Consider the following 13846-nt stretch of genomic DNA (forward strand, 5'->3'; position numbering starts at 1 on the left):
GTGTTAAATAAAATGTCCATAATGATAGTAGCAACCAGTTCCAGTATATACTCTTTTGAATGCCAGATACTTTTCTAAACTCTTCACATATGCTAATATATTTATCCTTGCAGCACTGCTACTCTTATTATAGATACACTTATTATGACCCCCCCCCATTTTCTTAAAGGGGAAACTGAGGCAAAGACAGTTTAAGTAACACATGAAAGACAAAGCAGTGAGTGGGTGGTGGAACAGAGGTTTAATTCTGTTATTCGGGCATTAGAGACCACACCTTTAGTATTAAGCAAAGTTGTCTTTCATAAAGGAGTGTTGAAAAAATATGCTTTCCATGGAGCAGTCACTACTTGTATAAATATACATTCATTTATTATATGTTGTTCATTCTGTCAGTAATTGACTAAATACCTAATGTGGTTTTAGAGGCTTCTACAATATAAACACCTTGACTAAAAGAAACAAAAACTATGACAAAGACTTATTTAGGTGAAAGTGTACTATGATTGTCACAATTTTCTGCATGATGTAGTTGTCAAGTGGAAATTACTAGAGTAGCCTCCAACTCAGCAAAAAGCAGGGGCTTTGTTTTCCACAGTGGTTATCTCCTGAGCGTTTTGCAAGGTTCTTTTGAGGTAAAAACACATTTCCTAAAGAAACAAACAATGCTGATTTGAAACACCCTGAGAATGAATGATCTTGGTAAAAGTGGCTCACTTATATGTGAGCTGGAATTTGAGACCTCTTATGGACTGAATGTTTGTACCCTTCTCCCCCAGTTTTATATATTGAAGCCCTAACTCCCAATGTGATGGTATTAGGAGGTGGGGCTTTTGGAAGGTGATTAGGTTGAGATGAGGTCATGAGGATGGAGCCCCCATCATGGGGATTAGTGCCTTTATAAGAAGAGGAAGAGACACTAGAGCTTCCACTCTGCTATGTGAGGACACAGTGAAAAGGTGGCTGTCTCCAAGCCAGGAAGAGGGCCCTCACTAGAAGCCTAATTGGCCAGCACCTTAACCTTGGACATCCCAGCCTCTAGAACTGTGATGAAATACACGTCTGCTGTTTTAACCACCCATCTATGGTGTTTTGTTATGGCAGCCTGAGCAGACTAAGCTAGAACTCATGGATTCTAAGAGAGTCATTGCTCTGTAAGGACAGAAATGCACTGGTGTCATCATGAGATGGAACCAGAGAACAAAACCAAGTGTATTAGTTTCTTGTGGCTGTTCTAACAAGTGACCACAACTAGGTGGTTTAAAACAAGAGAACTTTTTTCTCACAGTTCTGGAGGCCAGAAGTCCACCTTCAGAGAGCTGACAGGCCCACATTCCCTCTGAGGTCCTTAAGGGAGAATCCATTCTTTACCTCTTCCAGTTTCTGGTGGTTGTTGGCATCCCTTGACTTGTGGCCACATCGCTCTAATCTCTCCTTTTGTGGTCACATCGTCTCCTCCCTTTCGGTCTCTGTCTTCTCATTTTATGCCTGACTCAAAACTCCCTTTGCCCTTCTCTTTTAAGGACACTGTAATCTGATTTAGGACCACCCAGATAATCCAAAATGATCCCTTTGTCTTAAGATCCTTGATGCAAAGACCCTTTTTCCAAATAAGATCACATTCACCGGTTCCAGAAATTAGGATGTAGACATATCTTTTTTTGGGGGGCACAGTTCAACCCACTATACCAAATAATGCAAGAACAGCCACAGGAGACCTTCTCTGGGGCTGTTCTCTTTGTGAAGCTGCTGGCATTATGAACCCCCCCTTCACCTTAGCCACAAGTTCAGGAAAAGTGCTAAAACTGTGAATGGGTGTTTGTTTTATCTGAATGTGTGCACATAGCACTGGAGTGAGTATATCTGATTTGTTGCAGTTAATAAGTTCTTAAATTGCAAAACTATATGACTTAGAGTGAGATCAACTTTCCCTGTTCAGTCTTATAATAATTCCATGCTGGGCTTGGTGAATGAAGATAAATAAAATATGGTTGTGGCCCTTGAATTGATTAGCATGTTAAGTGGGAATGTGGTATTAGATTAATTCAGGTGAATGTGCGGAAGGTTTGACATTCTACAGCATTTTCTATTCCTGTCCTGTTAAGTATTTTTTGCCTCATCAGACTGTGAGTTCCTTGTCTTCACCAATTCTGTATTGTCAGTGTCTATCACAGACTTGGAAGTATTTGGTGTTATGAGCTGTGAAGGCAAATTTGTTGTGTGGATGATTGAATGTTTGCTATGGTGATGATGCTTGTTTTTTTTTTTTTTTTTTTTTTTTGCGGTACACGGGTCTCTTGCTGTTGTGGCCTCTCCCGTTGCGGAGCACAGGCTCCAGACGCTCAGGCTCAGCGGTCGTTGCTCATGGGCCCAGTCGCTCCACGGCATGTGGGATCCTCCTGGACCGGGGCACGAACCCGTGTCCCCTGAATCGGCAGGTGGACTCTCAACCACTGCGCCACCAGGGAAGCCTTGGTGATGTTGCTTTTATCTGGAGGTCAATAAGTGGTCAATCCACCTGTTCAGAACACAACTTAGAATAAAAGATTTAATTTTAAAATAGTCTCCCAGCATCTAAGTTAGATGCTATAACTGAGTATACATATCCTTATTTGCCTAATTCCCCATGACTATGCAAGGCTCAACTTCCATTAATTCCTAGCTATTCAGCATCTTTTTTATCCATTCATCCATTGACAAATGCTTAGGTTGTTAAAAAAAGATTGAATTTGAATATCTTGGCTATTGTGAATAATGCTGCAATTAACATGAGGATGCAGACATCTCTTTTGATATCCTGCCTTAATTTCCTGTGGATATATATTCAGAAGTAGAATTGCTGAATCATATGGTAATTTTATTTTTAATTTTTTGAGGAACCACCAGATTTTTTCTCACAGTAGCTGTACCATTTACAGCTCCCACCAACAATGCTCAAGGATTCCCCCTTTTCCACATCCTTGCTAACACTTGTTATCTCTTGTCTTTTTCATGATGGTCATTCTAACAGGTGTGAGGTGATCTCATGGTTTTGATTTGCATTTCCCTGATGATTTGTAATGTGAGCACCTTTTTATGTACGTGCTGGCCATTTGTATGTTTTCTAGTTATTCTTGTTTGCACGTGATTCTAATAATTCTGACTTAACAGTTTTCTGAGTAAATTAGAAAGCAAATTACAAGGGGACACATGGAGAGCAAAACAAAATCACAAACAAAACCTTGACAGAAAAATGTTTAAAATGAGAATTTATACTTTACGTAATGTTCACTGAGCATTTGGTTGTTTCATGAGTATCACATTTTTATAACATTTTATTTGCCTATATATATGCCTAATTATTTAATAAACTTCTCTTATGAAAGTATGGCCGACGGACCCTGAAAAGTACATATGTGCTGACCATTAGAAACACAAATGTATTTCTTTCATCTAAAATAGTGTGGTAAATAATATTATACATATCCATCAGTAATAGAAGCTCACATTTACTGAACAAATTGTGCTTTATGAAAATCATTTAATGTTTGATTCTTCAGGAGTTTTATGTTTTAAGTGAATAAGGTGTTGTTATTACTTCCATTACACAGAGGAGAAAAGAGGCTCAGGGAACATAAGTAAGTGATTTTCCTGAGGTCACACAGCTAGGGAATGATGGAGGTGGTATTCTAACTCAGAGAGTGTCACACAAGACCCATTTTCTTGTTATTCACGCCTTTGTATACTCGCAGTATCTGAGGCCTCCACATCATCTCTTCTAGTACCACGAGGTCTTCTTTCCCCCATTGTTGCAGGTACTGAGATGTCTTTGCTCCTCATCTCAGCATCAATATGTAAGAATTCTTATCTGCTCTGATTGTCTACTGCCCCATTCATTTTCATGTTCCTCTCTCTTGCACTTCTTCATGTCTTTTTACTTTGGAAAATTTGTGTTCTTTCTTGTCAGGAACATACTTCTTCCTTTCTGATCAACATAGCTGGTAGGTTTACACAGCAATTACATTCATTCCTGTGTATTGTAGAGAAAAGATGTTGAAGTGATAAAATAAGCACAGGGCATTGGAGACTTTGGGAAACCAAGGTTTCAGAAACAGAGTAGTTTGTATTATCTCAGTTTTTGGACAGATATATTTGGGAAGTTGAAAAGGCATAAAATTAAAAGTTGGAAAGCCCAAATTCCAGATCTGACTCCCCCACATGTAGTCTCTGTTGTTGTGGACAAGTTCCTTCAGCTCTCTGAGCCTCAGATTCTTATCCATAGAATGACAATAATATCAACACAAGCAGCTACTTGAGATAATGTAAATGGAAAGCATCACAATATTGTAAAATTACAAAGGAGTATTAGCCCTTTTTCTCTACATCCTGAGCATGACTTTGAATTAATAAATCCTGTCTCTGATCAAAATTTTGTCTGTAGCAGAGTCTGCTCTTGATTGAAGCTGATGAGTCATAGGGGAAAGCTGACCCTAGCATCAAAGTGATCTGTACATCCCGAGGTAATGTAGACTTCCATCAGCCAAGGTATAAACATCTAAACCAGATTGACACACCAGAGTACTGGCCCCTATATTGCACTGTGTCTGTTACTTCAACCTTTAGTTGCTTAGTTCCATGTACCCACAGATATTCTTGAAGGAAAGATGTCAGCAAGGCTGGTTTACTTCTGGGCTTCCAAAAGGAACTTCAATTCCCTTTGCTCTTTCAAAACAATTGATTGATTTGTATCTCTAAAAATCCTCCGTGAGTTTATGCTGTTTATTTTATTTTTTTAAACTTTTATTTTATATTGGAGTATAGTTGATTAACAATGTTGTGATTGTTTCAGGTGTACAGCAAAGTGATTCAGGTATTCATATACATGTATCCATTCTTTTCCTATTTCTTTTCGCATTTACGTTGTTACATAATATTGAGCAGAGTTCCCTGTGTTATACAGTAGGTCCTTGCTGGTTATCCATTTTCAATATAGCAGTGTGTACATGTCAATCCCAAACTCCCTAACTATCCCTTCCCCCCACCCTTCCCCCCTTATGCTATTTATTTATCTATTTATTGGTTCACATCTACTCCACCTACTTTTTGAAATAGATTTGAGGCAGCCAGTGTATACCTTTGGGGAAACAGAAGCAAAACAGTGTCTAATGAGAGCCACCTCTGAGTATTATGCTGTTATAACCCCAGTTTATTAATCTTCAGGTCATAAAACAAAACTCACCTTATTAATTGCCCTGCTAAGATGAAAAGGTGGTATGAAATACACTGTATGACATTGCTATCAGCTCGACTAAATAATTTAATGAATGACCTTATTGTGTTTGTACCCTGAGGCTTTTTAAAATTAAGGGCATATTGAAATATTATGAAGAAAAAAGATAATCTTGTGAATGTGGTTACCTGCCCATGGGTGGTGGAAACAGACTATCACAAAAGTCACCTTTACTGAGAGACCTGGGATCAGCCCTGACTTGGGTACAGCCAGCCTGTGTCCTGGGGCTAAGTAATCTGCAATCCTTGGACCATCTGCTGCTTATTCTCCCAGAGAAATGTGTTATACACAATCACAGCAAAGGACCTCTTGCTTCTGAGTGCCTTTGAGAGCATTCAGAAAGCTAACATTCTCTGTCATAAGAACACTTCTTCCCTCCCTCCCTCTTTCCCTTTCTTCTTTCCTAAAGGAAGAATAAGTAAGTGACATGTATTATGCTTACCACTTAGCATTCCTATTTTATTTAGGATAACAAGGATTTATAATCTTAATTTTCTAGAATGACAGAAAATAATTCACATGCAAAGAAACAGTTTTATTTTCATGACTGCCAAATAATATTTCCTGGGGAAGTTGTACACAATAAACAACAACAAAGTGAACTTAGTGCAAATATTTAATGTGGAGTTTGAAAGATCACAGATTCAGGAGCAAACTTGAGCTGAAGACATATTTTATTTGAGCTTTATGGAGTTTTATTAATTTGAACAAGAAATTGAAAATTTAGAGATCGAATGTTCAAATCAGATATTTCAGCTCCTCATGAAAGTATTAGAAAAGGTAGGCCTGGGCCCACATTCTTGCATGGCTACAAATTGGTCTCCCTGGCCCCAAATTTGACTGTTGTCTATGACACACCACATAGGCATATGATGTTGGTCACAGTCGTTTGCTAATCAATGATATATGCATCAACATTTGTTATCCCCATATAATCTGTTCTGTGGACAACAAATATGTTTCCATATTGTTGGTGCTTTTTCCTAAGTCACTCACAACACATGATCATAGGTAATACAATGTCTATAGTGAGGAAGCTCTATTCCCATAATAAATCAACCTCTTGTATTTAGCCATAAGAAAGCATAAGGCAGAAATTTCCTTTCCCAGTACTTGGCACCAAAATTGATTTCACAATCAGTGGCCTTATTCAGTTTTCCTTAGTAGTGCTTAGAGTATAATTTATACCTTAAATTATAGCGTCCATTGTCTGTTGGTTTATCCCTCACATCTATTGGAAGTGTTCATTTGTGAGCTCTCTGACTCTAATGTTGGTAAATCTTCATTTTGAAATCTTGAAGGGTATCTAAAGCCTTAACCTGACATCACCAAGTACTTTTTTTACTAGGATTTATACATTGGCCACCAAATCAAATCCCAGTGTACAAAACTGTCTTTTAATGATTGGAGAGGAGGATAGATTCCTGGTCATGCAGGACATGTTACGTGTTTTCTTTATAAATGCATTTTCAGTCATTTTACATTAATCATTGTTTTTTCTGATCTCTTCAGATGCTCAGGGGTCATAATGTGCCTTGTTCATAGTTTCTTCCAACTAATTTCCCTGCACTTTGTCCTCAGTAATCCCAAGCTACCATGACACTTATGGAACACTTAATAATGCCCAATTGCATCAATCCTGAATACTCTAATGTTCTCTGCAGTCTTTTATTTTTGTTTCTTTTATTTTTTTACTCAGATCTTAAGTATATTGTGTAATAGGTTTTCTAACTACTGCTTAAAGCAAAAGAGCAAACATTTCCTTCAGCACAGAAATTTTCTTTTCCTGCTGCCCACCCACCTAAATCCATCCACAGTCACTTGTGTTTAAGCCTATTAAGGTTTAGTTGACATACATTAAACCACATATACTTAAAGTGTGTAATTTAATAATTTTTAACATATATGTTAATGAAAAATATATATATACAATTTATCTGGTCACCACAATAAGGATTAGATAGTAGTAGAGAACTCATCAGCTGAGATCATGTGTGGTATTGTAATACCCATTGACCAAGAAAGTATAGTACAAATATTAAAATATAATAAGAAGAATAAGAATGTATAATGCATATGGCCCTGAGAACTTTTGATGGCTGAAAGCTTAGATAGTACAAACATTTATGGACATACACATATGTGTGCACACATGCAGACACAAACACACACATAGACACACATATACTTGTATGTATAAAAAGTATAGTACGATGGAATGCATACATTTTTTAAGAAAGAGCTTTCAAAGACATAATAAGGCAATGTAGCTTAGGACAGCATTAAAAGGGTATAATTATATTGATTATTATACACAGGTAATATGTTCAGGTAGTTTTCACCAGGAAATGAACTGTCATATCCAAAGATCAAAACTCACCTTCCTAACTCTCCTATCACAGACACATTATACCTCCTAAAAAACTACAAAGAACTATAAGCACTCTGCTCAGGTGGAACGTGAAAGTGTATGGATAATGAACAAGGAAACACTTCTAAGATAAAGGGCAGGGAGATGTTAGAGATTTCTTGGGTTCAAAAAAGATACCAACTAAAATAAAAAGCACAGCCTGCTGGGAAAAAAGCAGTGGAAAACCTGGTTTTATTTTTCAAATTAATGTTTATAATTCAACCATTATGATCTAAAAAGAGCAGTGTCTGTCACTTCTAATCTCTGAAGACAGTTTTGCTCAACTCTTAGAATGGAAACTACATTTCCTTGTAGTAGAACTGAATCCCAGAACTTACTCACTTAAGATAGGAAGCTTGCTTTAACCATTTTAAACTATATCTATCAAAATTATTGGAATATCTCTTTCTATTGTTAATGATTTCTAGAAAGGATTTTGTTTTCATTTAAAAATAGTAAGGAAAGTGTTATTTCAATCTTTCACAATACTTTGTTTTAGCTTCTGGAACTATTCCAGTACATTCTTATCTTTTTTGCCGAAAATATAAAATGACTTTTTTGTTTTTTCCATCAGTTGTAAAAAGTGCTTTAAATGTGCCCAGTGTGAACAGTTTACAATGATTCACTTTAAGTAGCTATTCTGAAGCACATACTTTCTTATTAGCATATAACATGCTAGCACTTTTTTAATAGGTTAAATCTCTTTTATAGGTTACAATATCTGATATTAATATCTGTCTTGTTAGTAATTATAGGTATGAGCCTTATTTTTAGCAATTAGATGTGTTTCAGGAAATATGGTTACATCTTTAAAATTCTATTCCCTTTCATATGTATCTAAGGTCCATTAATTAAAAGAACCCTGCTGCGCTTTTATAAAATGAAGAACTACACCTAAATGTTTTGCTTTACAAATCAATTTATAATTTTTTCTCTTAAAATCCCTAAGCTTTAAATAAATGAAGTTTTAAATAAAATAGGAAGAGGCTTTAAATGGATTACAGACACCTCCTGAGTTTGTGAATATTAGAATTTTATAGTCTGAATACTGAACTTTTAAATTTACATGACCTGTTAAAAGTGCCCCTCTCTTTATCAAAGTAGCTCCCAAATCCACTCCATTTTCCCCTCTGTTGTTCCCTTTGAACTTAGTACCTTTCCTGAGGTAGGGGTTAGTAGATGTTACAACATCCAGTTAAGGTCAAAATAACATGCACTTATGTCTTTCTCCTAAAGGATTCATAAGAGAAAGAACAATAAACAGAAGCATAAAGACTCATCAACATCAGTCCGAACAGATAACATATTTGAAGAATTTATCAACTTAAGCAGCAGATCGTCATAATTTTGTTCTCCTTTAGTACTATTTCAGTATCTACCAAAGTAGATTTAATCATTTCCTTTAACTCTCTGTTCTTGATTTTTCAAAACTAAACTTAACATTTAGAGCAGTTTTAGATTTACGAGAAAGTTGAGAAGATAATGAGGAGAGTTACCATACTCCTGACATCAGTTCCCTTTTCATTAACATCTTACATTACTATGGTACATTCATCACAACTAACAAACATATATTGTTATTAACTAAAGTGTATAGTTTATTCAAATTTCTTTAGTTTTCATCTAATGTCTTTTTCTGTTTCCAGGATTCCATCCAAAACACTATATTGAATATAGTAGTTCTTTAAGCTCCTCTTGGCTGTGATCATTTTTAAGATTTTTCTCACTTTGATAACCAAAATCAAGATCACATATATTTTCTCATATGTTTTCTTCTAGAAGTTTTATAGTTTTGCATGTTACATTTAGATTCATGATCCATTTTGAATTAATTTTTCTGTATTGGCTCTGTCTAGGTTTTTTTTTTCTTTTTCTTATTTATTTATTTATTTATTTATTTTTATTTATTTTTTGGCATATGGAGAGTTCCAGCACAATTTGTGGAAAAGATTATTCTTTCTCAAACAAATTGTTTTTGCATCTTTGTCAAGATCAGTTTCCTATATAAATATGAGCCTATTTCTGTGTTGTCTATTCTGATTCATTGATCTGTATTTCTGTTTTATCACCAATACCACACCTCCAGAGGTAGCTTAATAGTAACAGGTGGGGGGGGAGGAGTGAGGGAGGAGAGAGAGAGAGAGAGAGAGAGAGAGAGATGATAAGAAATTGTCTCACATAATTATACAGGCTGTCAAGTCCCAGGATCTGTAGGGTGAGTAGACAAGTGGAAGCCCAGCAGAGCCAATGGTCTAGTTCCAATTTGAGTCTGAAGACCTGAGAATTAGAAGAGCCAACAGTGTAGATCCCATACGGAAACCAGTAGGCTCAAGACTCAGGAAGAGCCGATGTTTCAGTTCAAATCTGAAGGCGGGCAAAAACCATGTCCCAAGCTATCGGGCAGGAAGAATTCTTTCCTTCTCAGGGGAGGGTCAACATTTGTTTTCCATTCAAGCCTTCAACTATTTGGATGAAACTCACTCACATTATAGAGGGTAATTTGTTGAACTTAGTCTATCAGTTTAAATGTAAATTTCATTGGAAAACCCCCTCACAGAAACAAGCAGAAAAATGTTTGATCAAATACCTGAGCACATCATGGCCGAGTCAAGTTGACACATACAATTGGCCATCACGCTTTTATTTCCTTGCCTTGTCTTACTGCACTCTCTAAGCCTCCCAATACAATGTTGAATAGTTGTGGTGACAGAGGGCATCCTTGCCCTGTTCCCCATCATAGGGAGAAAGTGGCAAATCGCTAACCATTAAGTATGGTGTCAGCTGTAGACCTTTTGTAGATACTCTTTATCATCTGAGAAAGTTCTTCTCTAATCCTAGTTTGCTAAGAGGATTTTTGTCTTGTTTCTGCACTTGATGATATAATCACATTATTTTTATTTTTAGCATGTTGACGTGGTGGACTACATTGATAGATCTTTTTTTAACATATTTATTGGAGTATAATTACTTTAAAATAGTGTGCTAGTTTCCGCTTTATAACAAAGTGAATCAGCTATACATACATATACCCCCATATCTCCTCCCTCTTGCATTTCGCTCACACCCTCCCTATACCACCCCTTTAGGTGGTCACAAAGCACTGAGCTGATCTCCCTGTGTTATGTGGCTATTCCCACTAGCTATCTATTTTACATTGGGTAGAATATACAAGTCCATGCCACTCTCTCACTTCATCCCATCTCTTCCCCTTCCCCTTCCCCATGCCCTCCAGTCCATTCTCTATGGCTGAATCTTTATTTCTCTCCTGCCCCTAGCTTCTTCAAACCATTTTTTTTCTTTTTTTTAGATTCCATATATATGTGTTAGCATATGGTATTTGTTTTACTCTTTCTGACTTACTTCACTCTCTATGACAGACTCTAGGTCCATCCACCTCACTACAAATAGCTCAATTTCATTTCTTTTTATGGCTGAGTGATATTCCATTGTATATATGTGCCACATCTTCTTTATCTATTCATCTGTCAATGGATACTTAGGTTGTTTCCGTATCCTGGCTATTGTAAATAGAGCTGCAATGAACACTGTGGTACATGACTCTTTTTGAATTATGGTTTTCTCAGGGTATATGCCTGTATTGGGATTCCTGGGTCGTGTGGTAGTTCTATTTTTAGTTTTTTAAGGAACCGCCATACTGTTCTCCATATTGGCTATATCAATTTACATTCCCACCAACAGTGCAAGAGGGTTCCGTTTTCTCCACACCCTCTCCAGCATTTACTGTTTGTAGATTTCTTTATGATGGTCATACTGACTGGTATGAGGTGATACCACATTGTACTTTTGATTTGCATTTCTCTAATGATTAGTGATGTTGATCATGCTTTCATGTGTTTTTTGGCAATCTGTCAACATTGCGAAAAAGACTATACTATCCAAAGCAATCTACAGATTCAATGCAATCCCTATCAAACTACCAATGGCATTTTTCACAGAACTAGAACAAAAAATGTCGTAATTTGTATGGAAACAAAAAAGACCCCATATGGCCAAAGCAATTTTGAGGAAGAAAAATGGAGCTGGAGAAATCAGGCTCCCTGACTTCAGACTATACTACAAAACTACAGTAATCAAGGCAGTATGGTACTGGCACAAAAACAGAAAGATAGAAACCGGAACAGGATAGAAAGTCCAGAGATAAACCCACACACATATGGTCACCTTATTTTTGATAAAGGAGGCAGGTGTATACAATGGAGAAAAGACCGCCTCTTCAATAAGTGGTGCTGGGAAAACTGGACAGCTACATGTGAAAGAATGAAATTAGAACACTCCCTTATACCATACACAAAACTAAACTCAAAATGGATTAAAGACCTAAATGTAAGGCCAGACACTATAAAACTCTTAGAGGAAAACATAGGCAGAACACTCTATGGCATAAGTCACAGCAAGATCCTTTTTGACCCACCTCCTAGAGAAATGGAAATGAAAACAAAAATAAACAAGTGGGACCCAATGAAACTCCTTTTGCTCATAAAAGGAAACCATAAACAGGACAAAAAGACAACCCTCAGAAAGGTAGAAAATATTTGCCAATGAAGCAACTGACAAATGATTAATCTCCAAAATTTACAAGCAGCTCATGCAGCTCAATATCAAAAAAAACAAACAACCCAATCCAAAAATAGGCAGAATATGTTCTTTTACTTTTAACCTATCTGTTTCCTTATAATTAGTTTGGATTTCTTATAAATAACATAGTTGTTATGTTAATTATTTTCAGAGCATTTTTAAATTTTAAAACACTTTAATGATATTTAAACTATTAGTATTTTTAACCTTATAAAATCTTACTTAAATGATAAGAAGTAGTAGTAGCCAAGAATCAGATAAGAATTACCTTGGTTATTAGAATACATTTAAAACTGCTGAAAGACCTCTTTGATCTTTTAAAATTCAAATTTACTCTGCTCATTTTAATTCCTCTCATGGCATTTGATTTTTTATAATTAGTTTTTAATATGCTTCCAAGGAGATTTGGGGTAAAATCAGGATTATAATTGCTTCTGGCTGACATCAAATTAAAATAATTTATTGAAATACTTTCCTTTGTGGTTATATTGGAAATGTAGCTAGAACTATAGTGCATGATTTTATTGTCTTCTATTGTAGATAGATGATGAGATGTCTTTACAGCTGATCAGATGTTAGTATAATTTAATAGGTACTTGCAACAGGTTTGTAATCAAGAAGGCAAAGTTTCAAAATCTTACTATGCCAAGTGCCAGATATATGACTATGAATGTATTATCTAAACTCTCTAAATTGCAAATGTCAACTAATATAAGATTCAAAAAAAGTGTGGACTCAGAGAGTTGTAGCTTCTTGACCCTGCTTTATCATTTATTAACTATATAAATTAAGTCCACTTACTTAATTTTCCAGAGTCTATTTTCTCATCTGTTAAATGGGATATTACAATTTAGTCAGAGTGATTTTTTAATTAAATAAATTTTATATTATATCATTAATACAATATAAATTAGAAGGTGCCTAAAAGAGCTTAACACAATATAGCTCCTAAATAAAATAAAACTTGTTCTTAATTCTGGAATTAGAAATCGTCAAGATTAATAAGATTTTTGAGTTTTTCTCATCCTTTTATGTTTTTTTTGTTTCTTTACCATTAGAGTTTCTCTCACTAATATCTCTCTGTAAATCCCATTTTATCTGGCTATGTGCTTGAAAAACAGAAAACTAAATGTGTTATAAATTAGCTGATAAAGCTAAAGTAGAGATAAAATCATGAATAATCAATCTCTATAAAAGGCAGAGACAGAGGGAAAAATGACAATGAATAAATTGAGCAAATAGAAAACATAAAAATCATATTGGTAATTACAATAAATGTAAATAGTCTGAACACTCCAATGAAAAGGCAGAGGATATTCACATTGTTTGAAGTAGCAAGATCCAATTTGATGCAAAGTAAAAGAAGCCAGACACAAAATATTATACAATCTATGATTTAATTTATATAAAGTTATATAAATGACAAAATTTTAGTGATAGAGAAAACACCAGTGATTGCCAGAGGCAGGGATTGAGGAGATAAAGTTGATTTCAGTTGGATTTGACAGCAGTTTGGGAGGTTATGTAAATATTTTATATCTTAATTGTGGGACTGATTATATAACTATTTGCAT

This window comes from Mesoplodon bidens, assembly GCF_964165515.1.
Source record: "Mesoplodon bidens genome assembly, chromosome: 8".
In the NCBI taxonomy this organism is placed as follows: Eukaryota; Metazoa; Chordata; class Mammalia; order Artiodactyla; family Ziphiidae; genus Mesoplodon; species Mesoplodon bidens.